We start from the raw sequence: 22,511 nt of genomic DNA, 5'->3' as shown, positions 1-22,511 counted from the left end.
TCGTTAAGAGGTATATTTAAAGTATACATTGGTGCAATAGGTTCAAGAAGATTACTGAAAAAGGGCATGGGTTTTGTAGAACATTGTAAAACATTTTCAAAAAAGGGGGCTGACAAAATCGGGACATTACTGTATTCCATTTACATTTACATGATTTATCACATATTTCCGGAGAGCTTCGAGGTTGGAGCGTAGTTGCTTTTGTAGATGGGCACGTCATTTGTCGGTTTCTCGCGGATTGGGGCTCAGTCTGGAAAAACTAATAACACAAACAGGTAGAAGAATAGTTCCTCTATGATTTGTTATAGTTTGTTTGCAGGATTGTTCTTTTGTTCGCGGGAGGCCGACGATTGACGTGTTTGTTTGCAGGGGCGATTGCGCCCAGATCTCGGGGTTCTCCGGATTTATGGTCGTAATCTAATACACACAGTTGATCACAATACGAGCCTAATAGCTGCAGTGACCTAGTGAGCACCATAGCTCGAGTCGTCTGAAAGTATTGTGTATCGCATGGAGAGCCCAACCGAGATGCTAGCCTATTAAGACTGCAGTTGGTCAACTCTCGAAAAAAAAAATTAATACCTGTCGGTAATCAGACTGTTTACCGTAGTTACTATAACAAAAACAAAATGTGGGTACACCTATAAAAATTAACATTAAAAACCTTCAAATTGACGATCTAAGATCACGAATAGCTTAATAGGCACTTTCGAAAAAAAAGGCGTTTGTTCAGAATGTCAAAATAAGCGTTTTGGTCAAGTTTGGCCCAAATCGGTGACATAGACCACAGGTGGTGTACCCACTTGAGCTGGAATGACCCATATGGAGATTTTTATTACTTCCTTCCAGCGAAACAGCACAATATATGTGGTAAATTACCTGACGATATGACTGATTGGGAGAGGTCATTCGTTTTAATAAACACTACTCCTCCCACTGTCTTCCCGAACCGACCCGGTACGATGGTATTGGTGCCGACTAGCCACCAAAGACGGTCGCACAAAGAGGAACACTTCAATTGGAAAACTTACTAAACCTGTCCCATTTTTACATTAGTATAATTGTGCGGCAAGTACAACTCTATGTCCAGGGAAGTAAAGAAATTTATCAACCCGAAAAATTCCTAGACCGGACCGGGAATCGAACCCAAACGCCACCAGAATAGTATTGCTTTATAGCTACACCTTTTCCGACTGAGCTAAAAGAGACCCTTAGGGAAGCTCCAAAAACGGCACTATCAAAATTGCCTTAAATCTCTAAAATATGCTTTAAAATCACCGAAATAGACCTATAATGTCATGGTAAACAGCCCAAGTAACATTTTACGTTTAATCAAGTACTACAAGACTACTATAAAACAACATTCATACCCTGGTCAAGACAGCTTTGCCTTTATTACATCCATCAAAACCTCATTAAGACTAGAATCTGTCGAGTTTGTCCACCCTGGAAAAGGTTTTGAAGGGAATATTTTCAAGGCACTTCAAAATTGATTTGCTGCCAAAAGGTTATACGAAATACATTTGAAATCCTTATTAAAAGTACAATCAATGTCATTTGGCATCAGTACTTGTGCCATTTGCCTTTGACGCTTGCTTAGCCAACTTAAATTAAAACATCAATCAAGATACATAAATATCATCCGATAGTGCAAAATTCTTTGTTTGAAAATGAATCTGTCGAAAATCCTCATAAATTTCTTTATCATTAAAGTGAAAAAAGTACCGACATTATCGAAACAGTTCTCTTATTTTGGTCTATTTTTGAGCCGGAAAAAATGGCTGCCTTCGGAAAACATTGATTTTACAAATTATTTTTAATTTAGGACACAAAATATAGGTTAAATGTTGGCTTCGGCACCCATTGACTGTTTTCGGCAACCAAAATTTAAACGTTGATTTCACTATGTTTTCCCATCAACGCACTTCCCTGAATGTGTCCAAACGATTGTTTAGCCTTTCAGCTTCAATCTGATTATATTTGAACGATCGAGCAATCCAGTAATGCTACTTTTTTCTTCAAATAAAGCATACGCACTACAAAATGAGGTTGATTTCGAGTTGCTGATAATAGAACAGCTGGTTAACACGCAGTTCTAATGGGAAGGTTGCCGAAGAAAAAGAGACTGCCGACAATAGTCACACTCACCTGAGAAGTTTGGAGCGTTGTAAAAACGCTTTCAAAACGTTTTGAAAAATTCTGTCGATTGGAATGGATAGAGAAGCAAGCAGCAAATGAATGTAAACAAACAGACACATCATATATCAATGAGCTGGATTACCGAGGTGAAGCAATCACTCACACAACCACTGTACGATACACGCAAGTACACGCAAGTAGTGACGTCACTACTTGCGTTTACGTTGATTTTTTGGTTTACTAATACAACCCTATTTCACGATCTGCACCACCTCTCTCTGTACCTCATTGATCATATATGTGCGTGACGCTGAGAAAATGCTAGTAGAAGTGCAGACGCTGCTTAGATTGACGAGAATACGTAAATTCCCCTAGTTAATTTTTATTCTAATCGTTGCGCTCAGCCGAGATAATTTGATAATTTTTGTAACCTCTACTACTGCCTAGGGGTTGGTCACTCCACACAGTGTGCCAAAAACAGATTTGGGCACGCTCACTGACACAGTTTGGCTCCCATGGTAAGATGATTTCACGATCTTTAAAGTTACTGGAAACACTGAACTTTCTCTGCGCTGCACAGTGTGCATGTGCATCATTGTTGTTGACAAATCAATTGTTGACGGAGGACTACGACTGTGATTTCTATATGGGGGTACACTTTGTGAAAACCGAAAACGGAACATGTAACGAAATTATGAAAGATTTTGAGCATCAATAATTCAGCCGCCCCTGGACCAGTTTCAATAATTTTATCACCAATCGATCAGAAATATGTCTACGCAGTGCTAAAAGCGCTTTCGATTGTTGATTTATAACTAAAAACTTTTGAAAAAGTGAAGAAATAGCAGTGGATTTTAGAAGAGCATAGCAGAAATAGTGCGAAATAGGTTAGTGAAGCCATGGTCTCTAAAAGAGGAAACCGATGAAGAGAATTGATTTCCACCGCTCTGCTTCTAAGCCCCTTAATTAAGTCGTCGTCATAGCAATGCAAACTATCATCGCACCGCTTTTGGTTCTTGGGTTTCGCTTGCTGGATGCAATTTTGTTGTTCGACATTTTCGTAGGACCACCAGAAAACATGAAATTACACTATTTTCTATGGATCTTTTCAATTTAAATTTTTCAATTATTTGATTAACGATAAATCTTTAAGGTTTCTCCAGCTATTCGATTACCGTGGCGAACCGAAATCCGTACACCTAAGAAATTAATCAAAATCCGTACATTTCATACAAAACGCCTACTTTTTGTATGAGGTGTACGGATTTTGATGCTGTACGGATTTTGGTCCCCCACGGTAAATATTTATCGAATTTTCAATTATTCGAGCTACCGACATCCCTTCTTACTTCTACTCGTTTGATTTAGTGCAGTAGAGCAAATAAATAAAAGTACTAATTTATCTGAACAGAAGAACCATGACGTGAATCAGGATCATAAATTCGCCGAAAAAAGTGTTAAGCGTCTTTCTGTTAAAGTGAAGACAACAAATCAAGGAGACTGGCAACTTTGCCAGAATTCAAACGACAGATACAATGGCGCTGCGCTTGAGTGAAGGTGGAAGCAACGCATAGAAAAATGAGCAAATCCTCAAACCCTTATTCTGAGGATGTAATCTTTGCTATCAAATTCGTTCGAAGCATTTACCTTTGAGCGGCAGATGACGCAATTGTACCTGTCTCATAGCGTAGGTATGAGAAAATGGAAGAGTTGCCAGTCTTCTTGATTTGTTGTCTTCGGTTAAAGGCTAAGATTTACGAACTTGTTGAGAGAAGGAGTATAACGAGAAAAAATAAAAAGGAGGGGAGCTATAGCTGGATGGACACTGATATTCTACATGTCGCAAACACGACTTCAACTCCTGTCCACCAACAGACGAACCGAGACTGTTGCGAGTGCCCAATCATTGAACCGAAGAATATGGGATTGTCCGAAAAGATTTGCTGATCCAGGTGTCAACACGTCATCATCATCTTCCAAAGGCTTTAAGCGAAGACATCACAACAAAAAGACTGGCAACTTTGCCAGAATCCAACCGACAGATACAGTAGCGCTGCGCTTGAGTGAAGGTTGGAAGCAACGCATAGAAAAATGAGCAAATTCACAAACTTTTCTTCTGACTATGCGATCAAATTCGATTGTACCTGTCTCATAACGTTCGTATGAGAAAATGTAAGAGTTGCCAGTCTTCTTGATATGTTGTATTCGCTTTTAGCCTGTACTACCATCGGCCCTTTTCAGGGCCACCAAGATTTTCCAAAAGAGTTAAATTTCTGAACATGTCCCAACTAAAATTCAGATCAATCAATTCAGGGCAATCAAAGTCATACTAAAAACTAGGCTAAAGACGATGAAGACTAAGATATGGTTGTGAAAGGCAATGAAGGCAACCGCTAGCGAAATCACTTTTTAATGCATCCTGCTTCACGGTGACACCACCGAAGAAGCCAGCCTTCAGCAGCGGAGCACTTTCGTCGCATTCTTCAGTAGGCTTCTTGGCCATCTCAAACAGGGCATCCAGGTAGCCATCTGATCTCCGCAGCCAACTGATCCCAAGTGTTCCAACGATTTCAACATTAGCAGCAGCTTGCTCCGGCGGCCGTACAAAACAGAATGTCGTCAGATGTGTTTCGATGCTATCTCTAAAAAGCATCTGCAGCGGTCGGATAAACTCCATCTCCTCAGTTGGAGTTCAGTCACTTTGTTCAGCCGGACTACCTCTGGATCATCGCCTTGGTTCGGATTCCACTGATTATTGTGTCGTTCCTTCAAAACAAAACATTCAAACTGTCAAATTAACCGGGTTACCAAACAGGCCATTATTCACAAGCAAACAAAAGTCACTCCGACGGCTTGGCACTCTCGGCACTGCCGGCACAGCTTCAGCGCACAGAGAATATTGGCACAAAATAAGTGTGTAGAGTGACCACCCCTCAAATACTGCTCACTGTATTTGATTGAAATTGATGGGAATAAAGTTTTTTTCAAGGAAAAACATATTCAAAGCCGTAGGTAGTACAAAAATAAATGGAATAATAACAATATGGCGATAGCATAGACATTAATTTTCCATAAGCCATTTGTGAAAAAGCTGTTTTGCTTTCATGAAATCGCTAACAAATGCAAAACGTTTTAATGCGGCTTTTGTGACGATAATTTTCAAACTAATGTATTTTATCTCAAGCCATGTTGCTTGATCCTATTCCGTATAGTTTTATGACGGCATTAATGATGGCAAAGTTGCCTGGAAAAAGTTAAACGTCAAAATTTGTTTATCTTTCGATAGTTTTGTTTTGTGACCATTTCAACGAGGTTCTCCTCCAGCGTTGGATCAACGAGTTACGGGACATATTCGATAAGGGCGACTTTCATCCATTAGAGGCCGTTAATCAGGAAGTGAGTCTACATAGCTTGGAACAGGTGGAAGTACAATCGTTTCCGAAAAGTTTCCCTTCTCCCAGATGAAACGATGAAGTTTATGTGCGCTTGGTTGGATTTTTTGGAACCGTTGGCCTTTTCACTGAATGGTTCGGAAGGCAGCCAATTTACAGCTGACTGTCGGCTCCTAGTGCTTCGTGAACCGCATTCACTTCACTCTTCTCAGTCGACTGCTCTGTTGTTGTCGATCGATTTTTTTCGGAATTGCTGGGCCTCCCAGGAAGATCTGGAATTGCAAATTCAATTTTGAAACAAAAAAGACGTTCAAAAATAACCCTTTAGAGACATGAGAAAATTGTGTCAGCAGAATTCGTCTACAATATGCAGGGCTGGTAGTGGGTTTTTTATACATGACTATTGACTACCACAACGAAAAAAGTGAGTAATAGTGACATTTATTGATCGGAAAGATATTAAAGATATGGATCCAATCTGTCGTTGAATGCGATCCGCTTTGAGAAATATTATAAATTCCCAAACCACCATGAGCATTTTACAAGCTTTTATTTAAATAAAACAAATGGTTGAAGGATCTTATAAATATGTTTTCGTAAAATCAGTATTAATTGGATAATCAATAGGTTAATTTCTAACCTACATTTCCTCACACAGTACTGATTTTTCTGCCACGATTGTTTGGAAACCAACCGTTGAATAAGTTGAATTTAGTACAGTCTTTACTAGGATTATATGGATTGAATTCTAGGGAGGATACAGCCGGGAAGTACATCAACCCTAGCAGCACGCTTGTCACAAATCAATAGTAGAAACTTATATACGACTTATTTCAGTCATAAACAAGTTGCTGTAACTTATTGTGATGAAAGTGTGCTACTCGGGAATGGTACAATGACAACGGAGTCCAATTTGTTCCGAAACCCTCAATCCACCCAATTGTCCCTAGTTCAAGCTCATTGAAAACTACTGGGCAATTATGAAGAGGAAACTGAAGTAAAAAGGTACAGTCATCAAAACGGCAGCTCAGAGATTTAACGAAATAACGGAAAAATTCGGGAATTCCTTTGAAACCGCGACGAACAATTCGATTCGTATAACATAAGGAATAGTACGCACTGGAGTGAAAACCTTTTTCAAATCCAAAATAGACTGAAATGGATTTGTTCCATTACTAAGTGAGCCATGCTTTAAGTGACTATTGATCTCTTCGAAAAATGTAGAGCGATTGAATTGCAATAACAGATGTGTTTATACATTATATAATCGTTTGAATAGCTCAGAAGTATTTTGTGTGGATGAAAATATGGAACAAGTTATAAAACAATCTTTCTTCAGCAATGAGGCGAACCAGCCCAAGGCTGAAAGCCTCCCTAATAAAGATAATTCTTTCTTCAGCAGTTGGTGGTCAACATTGAACTACATATCCTGAGGAGTATTTCCACTAATTTCCCAAATAGCAATTAAGGTTTTATCGTAGCCATGATGAGGACTTATAGATTGCTTTAAAACCTTGATAATACATGCAATACTACTTGGGTTCAGCCTATGTGTCAACAACGAGTTTGTACAACTCATCTTCCGGTTACCAGTTCTGGCTTGCTAAGTGCATTGGAAAAACATCGAAAATTCACCGAACGTAAACATTACAGAAAACAGTTCAATGCCATGGCTCAACAAAGTCACTTTCAATCGAAAATCGTCAAGCTGTCAACCATCACTTTCAATTGAAAGTCATTCCGCCATGTCTTCGAGCAGATTTCCTTCAACATCAACAGAACCACTTTCAATCAGTTTTCCTGCTGTTTGTTTTGGCTTGAATCGTGTTCATTTCGTATTTCATTGTCAAATGAACTTACTTTCGCATTGAAGCGAAACTGTTCGATCCACACTCACGCAGATTTTCTGACTTTTGTTGATTGTTCACTCATTTAAGCGCATGTGCACGTGGATGTTAAATTCATCATTGACGGGTCGTTTGATTACCCATCAATAAGTGTATTTTTTTTAAACGGGGTGACGTCTAGAAGCTGGAAATCGACATCCGATGCCATTTTGAAGTCCAAGATGGCGGCTTCCGGTTCAAGAAAATCTGGAAAATACTGTCAAATACTTGAGCTGCACCGAATAAATGGTGCTATTTGACGTGGTATTCGGTGTTTACATGCGAAATATCGCTAATATTCGACCATTTTCTTACAAATGAGTGGCCGACAAAACGATTGAGTGAAATTTTGTTAGCTTAACTTCTGATATTCGGTCGAATACTATGGCGGCCGAATATTCGGTTCAGCATTATCAAATACCCATCAATATGGGTATTTTTGGAAACGGGATGACATCTAGAGAATAAAATCAATATCAGACGCCATACAAAATGGCGGCTTCTGATTTCAAAAACAGTGGGAAATACTGTCAAATACCCATCAATATAGGTATTTTTGGAAGCAGATTGGCGTCTAGAGGCTGGAAATCGTTGATTTTTTAAATAAAAGTGGAAAATACTGATGCCGACCCATCCATAGGGGTATTTTTGGAATCGGTATGACGTCTAGAGAATGAAAATCAATATTCGATGCAATTTTGAAATCCAAGATGGCAGCTTCCGATTTAATACAAATTGGAAAATACTGAAAATACCCATCAATGTGGGTATTTTTGCAATCGGGGTGGCTAGAGATTGGTAAAAGATACGTGACGCCATTTTTAATTCAAGATGGTGTTTAAGAGTTTAAGAAAATATGGGAAATACTGTTAAATAATCGAGATGACGTCTAGAGAATAAAACCGATGCCATTTTGAAATCCATGGCTTGTAGTTTAAGAAAAGTGAGAAACTATGTTTTTTTTTAGAATCAGGGTAACGTCGAGAAGCCGGAAATCGATATCGCCATTTTGAAATCCGAAACGACGGCTTCCGATTTGAGAAAAAATGTCAAATACCCTAACATATGGGTATTTTCAGAACGGGAATGACACGTAGAGGCCGGAAACCGATGTCAGACCCCATCTTGAAATCCCTAATGGCAACTTCTGGTTTCAAAACATGTGGGAAATACTGTTAAATACCCCCCAAGTAACAATTTAGGTTTAATGAGGGTTCTGTAGACCATGATTTAGACTTGTAGAGTGTTTTAAAACCTCAATAAAACTTGTAATGCTACTTTGGCCATCAATGTGGGTATTTTCGAAATCCTAGTAACGTCTAGCGGCCGAAACAAGCGATGTCATGTCATGTTTGGAGGAGTGTTCACTCGATAACAAGAAACACAATGACTTACACGAAAATGATATTGCTCGAAATGAAGCGATTCTGCGGAGGGCTCATTTTCTTTTCTTTGTTTCGAAAATGCAGAACCCTGTTCAATGCAGATCACAATCTTCACCAACGTGAGTGGTTCTTGATCCAAGAGCTGCAAGAAACCTTATCCCAACCCCAAAGCATCGCAATCCTAGGCTCTCACCTAGGGTAAGTGCACCAGTTTTTGGGCCAAAAGGTTCCCTAATTAGCCTAATTTTAATTTTAATTTATATAATTTTTTCACCAAATTTATTTCCATGCAGGGATAGAACATAGATTTCGTCGTACGTCTAAGGGAATAAAGCCATGAATATTCATTTCAAATTAGGCCTGATTTTTGTATATCATAGGTCCATGGGCAGCATTTCTCAAGATAATGTAATGTAAAACTTTTTCCAAGAAACCCTATCCCTAGGAACGTCAATTTAAAATATAAAATTGAGTGCATTCTAAGCGGTGGACACAAGCAGGGCGTCACAATATCAGCTTCAATCGACCAAATCGATGCGACGAAGAGACTGCTGGCTTTCTTTTTCTGTTAAAGTCGAACAGCTTCGCAGCATTCTAGAACCTCAGTCGGCGTGCACAAACAAATGTTCAAGCGCTTTTCTCTGTTTCTCCCGTCGTTCCATTGGTCTTCCTTTCAAGCTTCGGTGAAATGAATGAGCGAAAGAGCGCTCGACTTTGATAGTTTTCTCTTTCATGAAACACATCAACAGAGGTTTCATGACGTTTATGACGGAAAATGAAATTGCACATTTAAAGCATTTCTCACGTGAAAACACTTGAAGATTACACGAAATATGTTTCATTTATCTTCCATACACATATTTATCTAAAAAAAAAATAACGAAAACGGGACATAACGCATTTTAAACAAATTGAAAGAGCGGTGATAGAGTGTTCGTGAAAGGGGATTGAAAGCCATAATGAGGTTTCGTTTAACTAGAAAATCGACATTACTTACATTGAAAGCGATGAGCAAAGCAACGATGAGAAGATCCACAGCTAGCGTTGCCTTCTAAGCGTGCTTCTTTTTCATTATCATTTCTTGTTGATAGTCTAGCTAGGCGTTATATAAATGAAGCGTAGAACACGTTTGTATGAGAGAAACAAAACTCGAGTTCATTTTAGAGCTTCGAAAATGTAGAGCCCTGGACACAAGAGCTAAACGGAAACCTTAAAAAGTTGGTGTTTTGTAAACCGAGCAACTTTGCGAAGGCCGTAAAACTCTAGATAATATGCTCACGACTACAAAGATTTTGGCTACCGGCCTAATTGCCTCAATGTTTTATTTTCTGTAATCTGACAGTATATGGAGAGTTTCTTACTTTCTTTTCAAGTTATCAACTTATGATGTTATGTTATGTTCTGATGATTGATGTCTCTGAGTCGCTCCCCCCCCTCCAAATTGGGGGGGGGGGGCTGACTTTGGCCCACCATCGCCCTTGCAGTGATACGGCACTGTCCCTTAGTAAGATCTTACATCGAATATTTGAATGGTCTGTAAATTACTTGTTCATACTGACGTAAGATATTTCTGAGAAAACGTATGAAAATTTCTTACACCGCTTACCCTACATAAGTACTTACGCAATTTTTGAAAGGCCCCAAATCGAAAGTAATCTGACTTGGGTCCAGGTAAAAGTAAAAGCATACAACCGCCCAGGATAAATGTCTTTCACGTTCCTCCAGTTATCAGATTCTTTGACATCGAAGTATTCATATTTAATCCTATCTTTTCTGCTTCACGTTTCAGTGCGCTGTATTGCCTTGAAAGTGGGGAATCTGATAGGGTTTTTGATCTAATTTCCGTTCTACTAAGCACAACCCGCACTTTACCTCTCATTTCTGAACGATTTTAAACAACAAATGGAATATTTTTGTCAAAGATGACCTCTAAATTTATTCACCTTTCCATACGTACCGTTGGATTTGATAAAGAGTCACAAATTGTTGAAATATTGTTTAAAATCTAAGGCTGCTTCTTGAATCTAAATTCGTTCTACGAGTTTTAATTCTGTCCTAACGCATTGAAACGCCATTAGATTTTCTTCGTCCTACGGATAAACGTAGAAAAAGGGAATTCGCTAGGAGCGCTTCTTTTGTTATGAGGACAATGAGCGTAAATATTCATACAATGCGCACCAACAGGATTTATGTTGCAGCTAATGAACTAACGTATCGGAATAAACCTATTATTGATTTGTACACGGTGAAATCATTGATATTATTGATCTTTTCTGATCGATAGAACGGAAATGGCCGATTACGACGAAGTAGCGCTCTACCCTATTCTGAGATTGTTTCGAAACATTCAACCTTGCCTACAATGAACGAACAGCTCATAAAAAGTAGCAAGGCACAGCGAACATGATGTCACGGTATTATATCGATGCTCTAATAAATCGTACATTTATAGGAATCCCTGATTTTGAGAACTGCGTTGCAGAAAGTCTAGAAGCCGAAGTGAATCCTTTGAAACTACACATGATTACTTTAACATACCATTTTCAATACAAGGCCTGATCCTACCAGCTCTTAAAACCAGTGATGCAAAATATCATGACACTCACGTGACACTCGTCTTCGCATCAACCGACTATCGCTGACAGATCGTTTTGTCACGCAGTGAGAGTTAGAGCCATGGCAAACAACAATCACCAGTAATGGTCGTTGCTCACATGCAAAACGTTACACTCGCTGCTGATGATGAAAAGCACAACGAAAACAGTGAAGACTTCTGCAGTACGAACATGAGAAAATGCGAAACGACAGAAGAAAATGAAAACAATGCCTAAGCATTACAAGTTCGTCTCGGCAGGCGCGACTGTGTGAGTTACAAACAAAGCAGGCAACATGGAACGGAAGCTGTTGGGCTCACTCACCAACACACTCACATAAGCAAGCAAAGCAGTAACTGCTCCAAAACGAGCACAGATGAGCGTCGTGATTGTCGGGAATGAATAGATCGGTGATGGATCACAGCAGAAGATGACATTCACCAGTTGCTTTTTACTTCTTTCGTCGACTTGATGGATGGCCATGGAGAGAGCTTCGACGAGCACATTGATAGGAATGTACAATCAACTGTTTGGCGATCGTGATTGTGATAGGTCGCAACTCTGCTTAAACATATTTCAATTGATAAACCCAAATTCTAACTCTTCGCAAAAGTTTAAATAAACGTCACAAATTGAATAAAATTTGCACTGTGCCATACCGATGGCACCAGCGCTGCTCAACGAAAACTGCGTTATCGAACCATGGAATCACAATCGTATGACCGGTCCCCACCGTCCGTCGCTGTGAAGACTTGAATCACTCCCCTAAGGGGTGGCATCGAAAATTCGCAAAAATCTGGGCGGCTTATCTTATGGATGCTAATCTCCAAGTGTTTCGGTTTTCGGTCCGCGTGTGATGCAATGCTGCCGGTTCATGTGTTGTTTTGTGACAGTCAATAATTATTGGCTATAATATTGGCGAATTTTCTCATCATTTTACACCGATGGACGTGGTACCGATTCGGTTCAACGTACCCTGAAAAGATAAAAAAGAAAACACAACGTTAGACTCTCGATGGTTTAATTAAATAGCTAGTAGATAGTCAAGGCACAAACAAACTGTGATTGCCACATATATATACAAATTCAAGCATTCCCTAATACAAAAGCACTATGTAAAATGCTAAGTGACGTGTTCGGGGTGTCATCCGGATTATTCGTGAGACAATTCCATCCTTCGGGTTATTGTTCGTTTATGGTTTCCGATTATTAGAGAACACTCAATTGAGGGAGGTTGAGAGCAGGCGAAACGCTCTGAGTGTATAAGAAGCGTGAAACGACAGATATAAGAAGAAGTATCGCACATTGAGTTAGAATAACAGTATATATTGTCTTGTACAATTAGCAATGAAGACAATTGCTATTACATCCCAAATTTATATTGCGGCTAAAGTGAAGTCAAATAAACCCGTCACAACAACATAACAGTGGGACACGACAACGAGGCATGGTACCAGTCTGAAGCGTGTCCTAGCTAAACCGTAGGTATGCTAAACGTTATACGACCATCTCGCTATCAAGAAGCAGCACACGTCTTTGCACTCTCAAGAAAACAACCGGATTATCATTATTGAACGTGGCATATCAACTACTGATACTCTTGCACACATATAAGACACTACACGCAGCGAGCATCAACAATACCGTACCCAGACGACCTCTAACAGCCAGCCTCTCTCCCTTCTATGATCTAAAAGCGGACGGGAAAGGAGTGAACGCTAAATCGAGCATGAAACACACTCATAACGGCTGATGGCTCGGAATAACTGAAACCTGAACTTTGTTACACCTACACACAAACACACATACAAACTCATTCACGGAAACGCGTCTCCGTTGATGATGGGAAAAAGCAAACAGGGTAGTGGCTGTCGATACCGGAGGCTCCCTGTCCGTTATCGGTCTTGTTATTTTTACTTTTCCAGAAAGAAGGACTTGTCGAACCCCCTCCCCCAGCAGACGGGCGATGTGGTGCCGGTGTTGTCGTGGGTGGTGAAGGATAATGTACACGTGTACATATAGGGGAATCACGAGTCATCAAGAGCGATTGTTGATAAGAAGCTCAAATAGACGGAGAAGGAGCAGGCATTAGAGACGCTGGGGTGAAAGTGAAATTTTATGGAACTAATAGGATTCTACGGTGTAAACAACGTGTTATTGAGATATTGTCGAGAGACGCGTAATGATGAGGGTGATGGGAAAGGGAGAATTGAATCGTTGTGCTTGCGAAAGGATGCTACAGCACGAAATATTATGAAATGTTGACTGGTTTGATGAAGGTTTACTTAAATCAGAGCGAAGATCATTCAATTTCTATACAGGATTTTCTGGACTACTAAACTGCCTATCAATGATGCTTTAAATATCAGTCTTAATATCTACTTCCAGCGTGATATACTGAATTTCTGACGTAGGACTAGGTATGTGTGGCCTATACTGGGGTGCAAATCAACGACCGAAGAGACTAACTCAAAATTGAGTAGGATTTCACTCAAAAACGCAGAAAGTGGGATTACCAACTGAGTGACTAAAATTTTCAACGATTTCCTTCAACATGTGCATGAATATGAGGAAAAATTTACGAATTTAGGTCTGTAAACTAAGTAAATTTTTTGTCGGTTTTCGTCATATTTTTGGAGAGAAAAATTTTACTCATTCAGTTAGTAACCTCACTTTCTACGATTTTGAATGAAATGTTCAAAGTTGTTCAGATGGATGATAAGGCCTATTGGATGGTGAACAGCGCAGTTTCTTACTCGCTCTAACTTGAAAGCTCAACTAGATAGAAGGTAGCTGGTTTTGGAGAAATTATTCAGATTTATTAGACCTATTGGATGGTGTACGGTTTGGATCAGAATTCTGTCACCAGGGATGTACGTGTGCCCTTGAAATATTCATTCTTTAATTTAAAATTTGGAATGACTTTTCTTATCCTTCATAGACTGGCACCGTTACTTGTGAAAGGAAGGCTAAACAAATGTAACGTTTTGGCTTGTAACGTATTGATTTATCAGTATACAATAAGAAATTTTCATGGAATACAGCAGCTAAAGAATCATTTGTTAATATTATTAAATTGATTTTATTTTAAAAGATAAAAGACAAACTCAAATAAGCATCAAAATATAATGTGCTGTCAGATGTGCTTATGAGTTGTTTAATAGGTTTATTATATGAAATGCATTTTATTATGCGGATCGCCGCTCCGGTTACAGAAAAATAAACGCTATTCGGTTACCGAAAGGTAATTAGCTCAACATGTTTGCTTCCAAAACTTTGAATGGGTTAGGGAAATAATTTTGACTTTTGAAAATTGAATCATCAATTAACGATATTGAATGTCGCTAACTTTAAAACATTGACTATGTATAATGAGAGAGAGAGAGAAGGATTAGTATTTTTTTTTTAGAAGTCTGCACATTGTAGACGAAATACGCGTATCTGTCAAGGATAAGCAAATAAAGTAGTGGAATTAAATGGAAAAAACTAATCCTTCTCTCTCTCATTATACAGGTATTCCACTAAGACGCCCACATTCATCAGGATTCATTGACTATGTATTTGAATGTTTATTAACGTTGGAATTTAATTCTTAAATTAATAATTTTTAGCTTCTTCTCCTTGTGGTTTCATTACGTCCCTACTGGGACTTAACGCCGGCTCTCAACTTAGAGTTCTTTGAGCACCTCCACAGTTGTCAATTAAGAGCTTTATAGGCTTAGAAATTCTTCTATTTGTATATATTGTGTGGCAAGTATTCTATGCTCAGGGAAATCGAGAAATTTTCAAACCAGAAAAAATCCTAGACCGGACCAGGAATGGAACCCAGCCACCTCCAGCATGGTCTTGCTTTATAGCTGCGCCTAGTTTTCGAAAAAAAAAACTCAAAAATCTCATGCGTGAGTTTATTTGCCTGGCAAAATTCAACTGCGCAAAAATCACCGATAAGTTTTCAGGCTCAAAAATGCCATTGCTTTAGGTTTTGGCGTTATTCATAGTGCTATTTCGACCTTTTGATCATTCGACCTTTTGTCCTTTCGTCGTTTTGTCCATTCGGCCTTGTGTTCGTTCGACCATTTGTTTATCTAAGTTAAATTTAACATTTTGTCCACTTCGACCTTAAGTCCTTTCGACCTTTTGTCATTCGACATTTTGTCATACAACCCACTTGGCGAGTAAGTCTCCAAGCAATGTGTCCACCATCACCCAGGCACAAATCTACTGAACAACTTTACCAAAGATAGGCACCATCTATCTTGTGTCAATATTAAAATATTAACAGTAGAAGGACTGTCATAATTATATAACTCTGTGTTTAGCTCGTTCAGCGGATATGAGTTAAAACACAATTCTCTCCGGAAAAAAAACAATAACGTATTGATCTTGCCCCCAACCTCCAAATGTCAACTGCCACTCTGACGAGAAATCCATTAGCAATAAATATCCTTATCCTGCCCTAACACACAAACAGTTCGAACATTAGCGCCAAGGCGTCGTAAAACTCGGATGACCTCGTAAATTTGATCGCAAGGAAAAACGCACCAAACCGATGATGGCGGCACTGCACTCGGCCATACATACCATTTGAAGCATTGCCCAAAAACGTGCCGGAACACTTAATGGAGCTAACAAGGCTTAGGCTCGCGGAAGAGCACATCCGTGACGGCGAGGATGAACTTTTTTTGCCCAAATTTTACGACCCAACTTCCCGTTGACCAGCGCACGGTGGGGTGGTTTCTAGAAAAACCTGGGCAAAATCGAGAAAGCGCTTGGAAAAGGCCAACAATGGCTTCTGTAGATCAGTTTCAAGACTAAGAAGCAATATGAACCAAATTGGCCAAATTCGGTAATGGTCCGGGTGCTCCCAAGGAAGTGACTAAAATGTACTTGTGACAACTTTATTTGTTTAAACACTTAATTATCGATAATCATCGCCTACTTTGGTTGTATACAACTTAGATTCAACGCTCGTTTTAGCGTCCAACCAGTGATGCAAAATATCATAACACTCACGTGACACTCGTCTTCGCATCAACCGACTATCGCTGACAGATCGTTTTGTCACGCAGTGAGAGTTAGAGCCATGGCAAACAACAATCACCAGTAATGGTCGTTGCTCACAAGCAAAACGTTACACTCGCTGCTGATAATGAAAAGCACAACGAAAAAAGTGAAGACTTCTGCAGTACGATCATGAGAAAAAGCGAAATGACAAAAGAAAATGAAAACAATGCCTACGCATTCCAAGTTCGTCTCGGCAGGCACGAGTGTGTGAGTTACAAACAAAGCAGGCAACATTAAACGGAAGCTGTTGGGCTCACTCACATAAGCAAGCAAAGCAGCAACTGCTTCAAAACGAGCACAGATGAGTGTCGTGATTGTCAGTAATGACCAGATCGGTGATGGATCACAACAGAAGACGACATTCACCAGTTACTTTTTACTTCTTTCGTCAACTTGATGGATGGTCATGGAGAGAGCTTCGACGAGCACATTGATAGGAATGTACAAAGCGTTACTACCATCAGCTGTTTGATGATCGTGATTGTGATAGGTCGCAACTCTGTGTCCAACTGATAACATTTCCTTTTAGAAAGTGCCGAATTGGATATATTTATTGATACATTTATGTGACGATGCACAGTGGTCCAGAATGCAAATTTTTAGGTGGAAGGATACGTTTTGAGACTGAAATTAAAATTTTCCTTATAGTTAGACCCTCAATTTTATGATAATAGTGGTTCTTATTATCAGTGAAATCAAAAATTTGTTTTGTTGCCGATACCCCTCGTTGCGGCGAATTGGTGGTGAACCAATTGACCGAACCCTCGCGAGTGAAACGCCGTTGTCCGGTGAAGTGAAGAAGTAAACAAACAGAACAATGCCATACGAATAAGTCAGCAAAATTGAAGCAAACATGATAGTGCAGTGAGATAAAATCGAAACATTCTTTTTAAGTTTAAGTGAATTCAAAATTCGTCTTAAATCTATTTAAACAACTTTTATTATAGCCAAATGAACGGACTATTCCACCCTTGTTGTGTTTGCCACCTAGTTAGTGGAAACCTAGATAAAATATAGGTATGTTTTACTGAAATCATAAAATAATACTTACCTTCGATTTGTCGCGTAACCTAAAAAGGACCTAAAATACTAACCTTTGATTGTACTTACTATTAGATTTAACTGGAATCGTCCTTCCATGGCAAACGTTGACCTGAGATCAGTGCTGCAAAATCTCGAAAGTACACGGTGATATTGACAATTCTGCTTTGGTCACTCATTGGAGCTAACAGTCATAGTCAAGGCAAACCATGTCAATTGTCAATGACAATGCTGTCAGTGACGAACATGTGCAGATTTATTTATTAGCCAAATTTGTAACGAAATTAAATGACTTGAGCAAAACAATTACATGCATCCATTTTAGTGAACAAGTATCAACGTCCTGAGCTACTTGGATAATAATAATGTGACACAGAATGTACTAAATTACACTTTTTGTTACCAGGTGAATCTTTGTCATTGACGAAAAAATGAATGAGATTTTGACGAAAGTTTTATTGAGGATCAAGTCTGCCAGTGACTATGTGACGAACAATTTAGTCAATATCGCGCGAAAGTCTGTCAGTGACAATGACAAATCTCAGCACTGCCTGAGATAGCATTAAAAAGAACACTGACTGAAAATGTAAGACAATTTGTATAAAACTTACCTTTGTATAACCGCTAACATAAATAATGAATTACAGCTTTGAAGCTGCTGAGTACGCAACTAGAAGAACGATGTTAGTTCCGACTTACGGGAACATTCGGCAACAGCGAGAACGCGAGACGGTCCACTGTTGAAGACAACTAACCAAAACGAGTTTGGAATTGGAGTGCATCATAGAGTGCGGGCAGTGCAGCAAAATAAAGTCTGTATTTGTATTTGATTCTGTCACCGTCACCGGTCGCGAGCTTCGCTGTTAGTTTTAGCGAGTCGTCAGAGAAGTCTTGGACAGTTTAGGACAGTTAGGTCGATCTCGAAATGTCAGACGTTAATGAGAACACTGAAAAGTATTGCAAAAAGTGCGGTCGTACTGATGTGGAAGAAGGGATGGTGTGTTGCGATGTGTGTGAATCGTGGAAACACTTCCAGTGCGCGCGTGTCAGTGAATGGATTGCAGAATTGGTATGGTGCATCGAAGTCTGGTGTATCGTTCAACGAGTCGTCTGTCAGCAAAAGTAGTCGTGTGTCGCAGAAATTGCAGCTCAGCCTACAAATTCTCGAGGAGCAACGGAAACTTAAGAAAAAGCGAACGGAATAAGAACTGCGCATACGAAAGCTGGAAGAAGAAGCCAAGTTGAAGGAACTTGACGAGGAACAGGAATACCTGAGGCAAAGGTACGAGTTGTTGATGCAGATGGGAGATGCAAAGGGTTCATCGAGTAGGAAAAACGGAGTCAGCGTGAAGAGTAGGCGTGAACGGATGGAGAAATGGCTTAATAAGGGAGCCCAGTGGACGGAGTTGAACAGTCGAAACCATCAACGTCCGGACAGAAAGCTACCCTGACAGTCCCAGCTGTTAGCCAGACGAATCCAGGAGTCCTTGTGCTACCAACAACAACAACTTCTTCGATGGTAGAAACATCTACCAATCCGGTTCCATTGAATCAGGGTATGCTGTTCCCGGATCCGACGACTCCAGTTCCCGATGGTAACATCACAGCTCTGGCGAAGTCCTACGAGTCCTTGGCAGTATCAACGATACCAGGAAGCACATCATCCTATCTACCAACGTTTTCATCGATACCAGTGACAGTAGTGGCAACAGCTAGTGGAAGCTTTGTCACGACTGTAGTAACAGCACCGACGGTTACTTCGTCGTTAGTTTCAACTGTACCAACGATTCCTAAAGCGACTATGACAGGAATAGAAAATCCGCCTATTAGTCTTAGTACTACACCGGTTTACTCGTATCCTGGAATGAATTCAATGCTCTCGAGTGCAGCTGGGTTGATTCCGTCAATTCTGTACGGTTTGAGTGGCATCTATGGAACTACACAATAGTATTTGACTCAAACCACTACTAGTTCGTTGCCGTATTGGCCGATTTCGTCTAATCTAGCACCTGTAGTGTCTGAGAATCCACCAGTTCCCTCCACAGCTGGTTTGTTCAAGTTTTCACATGGATATTCACTACTTCAACTACTGCTAGTTCGTTTCCGAGAATTCCAAGCAGTCCTACTGTTTTCCTCGGGAATTCAGTATCGTTTCTGTATCCATCAACAACTATCGCGTTTCCAGTTACGAGGCCGGAAGCAACACCGTCAGTAGTACCAACATCGCTGGGAATCTACGGGATTAGGATAAATCCTTCAGTCAATTTGGCAGGACCAACTAGTGCCCAATTGGCAGCTCGGCAGGTAATGCCACGAGAGCTACCTAAGTTCGGAGGAGATCCTGAGGAATGGGCTATCTTCTATAGTTCGTTCAAGAACACGACGGAGGTCTGCGGATACACGGATGCCGAGAATCTAGCAAGTCTGCAGCATAGTTTGCGAAGTTCAGCATTGGAGGTAGTTAGAAGTCGTCTGCTCCTACCCGCATCTGTTCCGTACGTGATGAAAACGCTGCATAAGCTCTACGGAAAGCCAGAGATACTGATAAGTTCTCTTCTGAAGAAGGTGAGGAACGCTTCGCCAACGAAGTCGGATAACTTGAGCACCATCGTCACCTACGGCTGGGTGATTCAGAATCTCGTCGATCACATTATTCTCACAGATCAGCAAGCGCATTTATCGAATCCGATGCTGCTACAGGAGTTGATAGCGATAGTTCAAGCAAGCGTTCGTTCACGTCAACCTGGCGATGTTCAACAACTTCATGACGGGACTGGTGAATCTAGCTTCCGAGCTGAGCATTGGAGTGGACTCAGCCCAAAACCACCAAAAACAGCCTAGGGTGGAAAAGATAAGGCAAAAGGAGAAGCTGTTCACCCACGCGAATGAGCCGCCAAGCGTATTGAAGAAGGAGAACGTACGTCGAAAGCGTGTTCCTACTGCGACAAAGATGGTCATCAGATCCTCAACTGTGCCAGCTTCAAGTCGTTAGACATCGGAGGCCGTTGGAAGGCAATGCGGCATGAGAATTTGTGCCGATTGTGCTTAATATCGCATCGTAAATGGCCATGTCGATCGAAAAAGGAATGCATAAAGGGTGTCCACGATGAAATTGCCACACACAAAATTGATTCGCAAAATTCGAGTTTTCATCCGATTGCCATCAAATTTTCAAGGATTGAGAAATAACTATTAAACTTCATTTTACCATTTTACTCGTATTTTATTTACAGTCCATACGCAAATGCCCGCACCTTGGCCTTAACCCCGGCCATAAGATTCTGCACAACCTGTGAATCAACCGTTTTTTGCATGTAAACCCATACTTTCTTCAGTTCCTCGACTGTCTTCACTACCTTAGGTCGTTTAAGAAGGTGCTGCTTCATAATCGCCCAGTACTTCTCGATGGGGCGGAGCTCCGGAGTGTTGGGAGGGTTGAACATTTTCGGCACGAAATTGACCTTATTGTCCGCATACCACTTCAGCACGTCCTTGGAGTAGTGGCATGAGACCAAATCCGGCCAGAAGATTGTTGGGACGTTGTGGGCCTTCAGGAGAGGAAGCAGCCGCTTCTGGAGGCACTCTTTTATGTACACCTGTCCGTTCATCGTGTCCTGGGTCACGAAAGGTGCACTCCGCTTCCCGCATGTGCAGATGGCTTGCCAAACCAGGAATTTCTTCGCAAATTTGGACATCTTCTGAGTGCGGACATGCTCCGGAACGCTGAACTTATCCTTGGCCGTGAAAAACAGGTTGCCGGGGATCTGTTTGAAGTCGGCCTTCACATATGTTTCGTCGTCCATGATGCAGCATTCAACTTTCGTCAGCATGTTGAGGTACAACTTCCTGGCACGGGTTTTGGCGGACTTGTTCTGCTTCTCGTCGCGATTAGGGGCCTTTTGTACCTTGAAAGTTCGAAGCCCAGCCTTAGTTTTGGCCTTCTGGACAAAACTTCGGCTTAGGTGCAGCTTCTTAGCCACATCCCTAACGGAGGCGTTCGGATTTCGGTTGAAGGCCCCAACTACGCGGTTGTGATTTTTGGTGTTGTACGGAATACTTTTTCCTTCACTTCTGGGCTTCCGATCGGTGGTCAACCGTTCCTCGAACCGCTTAATCACTCGCGACACCGTGGAATTCGCGATTCCCAACGTTTTAGCGATGGAACGATGCGAGAGATCCTTGTTCTCGTGATGACTGCGCAAGATTTTATCACGCGAGCTGTTCTTTCGACTCCATTTCCGCGAGTTTTGATCACAGGACTTTAAAACTTGCAGGATGTAAATAATGCACTATTAACTAAATCCACCCAAATTTTCATTAAATTCTACCCAACGGTTAAAAAGTTAGAGCAATTTCATAGTGTGGCAATTTCATCGTGGACGCCCTTTAGTAGAGGGATGCCGGGTTCGACAGTATATGCTGCAGGACAGTTGTCGCAACGATGCTGCCGACGGTGCAAAGTCAGCCGAGACTGTTCACCATAATCATCACCACACGAAATCGTTCTCTCTGTTGCGTTATCTGCCAGTTACGCTATACGGAGACGGGAAACAAGTCGAAACTTTCGGGTTCCTGGATGATGGATCGTCATCGACGTTGCTAGAAGAAGGGATCGCAGCACAGTTGGGAAGCCCCTGCAAATGCGGGAATGTATTCGCAAGCTCTGTGTAGTCCAACGTTTGACTTGGAAGTCCTAGCTCGTGCACTGTTCGTACGTTGCTCAGTTGAAACGTTTCCCTCTTACCAGCACCGGATATCTTCACGCTCAGCCTCTTCGATGTCTTCCCGTGTCTACTGACCTTTCCGGTCCAACTCAGTCACAGGTTGTCCGGTTCACCTTCAATACCCAGCTGTGCTGCGATCTTTTCTTCTAGCAACGTCGATGACGATCCATCATACAGGAACCCGAAAGTTTGTCTTGAGCACGTACGGATGCTGACTAGTCTGAAGAATCGTAAAGGTAAAAGCAGCGAACCAGTAGCAACCGAAACAACGGAAGCGAAGGTTCAA

This window comes from Ochlerotatus camptorhynchus, unplaced genomic scaffold, assembly GCF_037179485.1.
Source record: "Ochlerotatus camptorhynchus isolate MF236.1 unplaced genomic scaffold, CSIRO-AGI_Acam_v1.1 ptg000094l, whole genome shotgun sequence".
NCBI lineage: Eukaryota > Metazoa > Arthropoda > Insecta > Diptera > Culicidae > Ochlerotatus > Ochlerotatus camptorhynchus.
Note: the sequence above shows the minus strand (reverse complement) of the source record.